Here is a 3,769-nt window from a genome sequence, read left to right on the forward strand (position 1 = left end):
GCCATAACTTTCACTCCCGGAGTCCGATTTTGACGTTCCTTAGCTTGTTGAGTAGCTATTGACATCACCCATCCATGTAGATAGGTTACAACACCATTTGACTCCATCAAAAATTTGGCATTTTGGCATCTTTGCATAGGCCATCCACCATATCATTCGCCAAACCACCATAGCTTTCCTCAACCTAACCCATTTTAGTCCCATTTAGCATTTGTGGTTGTTTGAGTGGTGACTTGAGTCTCCTAAGGTGTTTTGGCTACTTAGGGATGGTTGCTTCGTCATCAACCACCACCACCACTTCCGCATTGCTAACTCCGGAACCACCAACGCATTACGCTACCACCATTTGACATTTTCCTTGAGATTTTGAGTTTGCGGTTTTTCCCATTTCCTAGGGTGTTTAGGCTAACTAGGAACGGTTCGACATCGACAACACCTTCGCTCACCTTCGGCAAGGATTCGACATCGACCACTTCACCATTTTGACAACCTAGCCGTAAGTAAGAACGGTAACTAGGGCTGGACTAACGAGAAGCTCGGCTCGTTAAGCTCGTACTCGTTAAGCTCGTGCTCGTTAAGGCTCGGCTTGTTAAGCTTGTTAAGATTAACGAGCAGAAAAACCTGCTTGGCTCGGCTCGTTTTAAGCTCGTTAAGCTCGTGAGCGCTCGCGAGCGCTCGTTAACAGATTATAGTGTGTTACGATATACATGATGAATGTGTAGGTATGGTTTTCAAGATAAAATATTATGACTAACAAAAGAAATGAAGTAGTATGTTGCCTCATATGTCAATTAGATTAAATATATGGGCTGAGGTGCTACAAAAAGTTTGTCACGTAATATGAAAATATATGTTGTGTTGTTACTAATGAGCTTAACGAGCTACTCATGAAACTCGTTAGCTCACTCGTTAAGCTCGTTAAGCTTAACGAGCTAAAATTAATGATTGGCTCTATTCATTAAGAAGCGAGCTATGAGTTTAACGAGCCGAACTATTGAGCGCTCATTAAGCTCGCGAGCTACGAGCTTTTGGTCCAGCCATAATAGTAACCTCTGTATCATCTTGGTATCGTGGTATCCCTTTATTGTACATATTGGGAATACATAGTAATTTCCAAAAAATTCCTGCGCACATGCAAGATCATGGTGATGCATAGCAACGAGAGGGAGAGTGTTGTCCACGTATCCTCATAGACCGAAAGTGGAAGCGTTAGCACAACGCGGTTGACGTAGTCGTACATCTTCCCGGCCCGACCGATCAAGCACCGAAAGCACGGCACCTCCGAGTTCTTGCACATGTTCAGCTCGATGACATCCCTCGAACTACGATCCAGCCGAGTGTCGAGGGAGAGTTCCATCAGCATGACGGCGTGGTGACGATGATTATGTTCTACCGACGCAGGGCTTCGCCTAAGCACCGCTATGATATTATCAAGGAGGACTATGGTGGAGGGGGGCACCGCACACGGCTAAGAGATCAATGATCAATTGTTGTGTATATGGGGTGCCCCCTTCCCCCGTATATAAAGGAGCAAGGGGGAGGTGCGGCCGGCTAGGAGGAGGCGTGCCAGGAGGAGCCATATTCCCACCGGGAGTAGGACTCCCTCCCTTCCTTGTTGGATTAGGAGAAGGGGGGAAAGAGGAGGGAGAGAGGAAGGAAAGGGGGGCACCCCCTCTCCTTGTCCTATTCGGACTAGGGGAGGAGGGGCGCGCGGCCCTACCCTAGCCGCCTCTCCTCTTCTCCACTAAGGCCCACTATGGCCCGTTAAGCCCCCGGTGGGTTCCGGTAACCCCTCGGTACTCCGGTAAAATCCCGATTTCACCCGAAACACTTCCGATATCCAAACATAGGCTTCCAATATATTAATCTTTATGTCTCGACCATTTCGAGACTCCTCGTCATGTTCGTGATCACATCCGGGACTCCGAACAACCTTCAGTACATCAAAACTCATACACTCATAATATAACCGTCATCGCAACTTTAAGCATGCGAACCCTACGGGTTCGAGAACTATGTAGACATGACCGAGACACGTCTCCGATCAACCAATAGCGGAACCTGGATGCTCATATTGGCTCCTACATATTCTACAAATATCTTTATCGGTCAAACCGCATAACAACATACGTTGTTCCCTTTGTCATCGGTATGTTACTTGCCCGAGATTCGATCGTCAGTATCTCAATACCTAGTTCAATCTCGTTGCCGCCAAGTCTCTTTACTCGTTATGTAATGCATCATCCCGTAACTAACTCATTAGCTACATTTCTTGCAAGGCTTATAGTGATGTGCATTACCGAGAGGGCCCAGAGATACCTCTCCGACAATCGGAGTGACAAATCCTAATCTCGAAATACATCAACTCAACAAGTACCTTTGGAGACACCTGTAGAGCACCTTTATAATCACCCAGTTACGTTGTGATGTTTGGTAGCACACAAAGTGTTCCTCTGGTAAGCGGGAGTTACATAATCTCATAGTCATAGGAACATGTATAAGTCATGAAGAAAGCAATAGCAACATACTAAACGATCAAGTGTTAAGCTAACGGAATGGGTCAAGTCAATCAAATCATTCTCCTAATGATGTGATCTCGTTAATCAAATGACAACTCATGTCTATGGTTAGGAAACTTAACCATCTTTGATTCACGAGCTAGTCAAGTAGAGGCATACTAGTGACACTATGTTTGTATATGTATTCACACATGTATTATGTTTTCGGGTAATACAATTCTAGCATGAATAATAAACATTTATCATGATATGAGGAAATAAATAATAACTTTATTATTGCCTCTAGGGCATATTTCCTTCAGTACATTCTTGCCATTACATTGTTAACCCCTTAGCCCATTTTGTGTCACTTGCCTATCGAGAGTAGCCATTTGAGTATTGCCGACAACGTTACTTGTGCACATTAGTCATTTGTACCTTCCATTGCATACATACCATATCACATTGGTATCATCATATCATCCCTTGTGTCACAAGATTGTTCCCGCATATACACAATTGCTATCTTGGTTTGTGCATTTTCGCATAAGTGGCCAAAAAAAGCTTTTAAGCAAAAGGAAAAGAGAGCAAAGAGCTTGTAAGCAATAGCCATAGCATCATACCGCATTGCACATAAGATTGTCATATCCAATCATCTTGGATCACCTTGAGAAGAACACCGGGAACATCATACACATAGCATACTTGGGATCGAAGGCTCATACATTTTGCATCTTATAGGTTGTGCACAAGTGTCGTATCCGCCTATTGGGCAATCGTGCTAGCGTCTCTCTTGAGTTGTGCAACACGAGCGTTTTCCGTAGATTCCACATTTTGTGCTCATTCCTTGGTTGCACGACCCCATTTATCTATCCGTGTGTGTGTTTCCTTGTGCCACATATTGTTATTGGTCTACTTGTTTCACTTGCGAATTCGTGACTCTTTTCCAACATTATTGACTCTTGCTAACATTTTGCATCAAATTTTTGTGCCACTATCCTCACCGAGCTCCACCATAAGCCTTACTTGTGTAGGTGTGAGATTTGATAAGATCCGGTACCAATTGTGCTCTTTCCTTGTTACATTATTGAGTGATCATTGATCCATCTTCAACATTGGAAAGGTACATATGGTCTAGTTCTTTCCTTTCTTACACTCACATTTGCTCGAGTCTTGTGATGGATAGGCAAGGCATTTCATCTCCGGTCTTCCACGACAACGATGGCGCAAACAACTACATCAACAAAACGTCCACCTTTGGACTACAACGA

Source organism: Triticum aestivum, chromosome 6B (genome assembly GCF_018294505.1).
Source record: "Triticum aestivum cultivar Chinese Spring chromosome 6B, IWGSC CS RefSeq v2.1, whole genome shotgun sequence".
Taxonomy (NCBI): Eukaryota; Viridiplantae; Streptophyta; class Magnoliopsida; order Poales; family Poaceae; genus Triticum; species Triticum aestivum.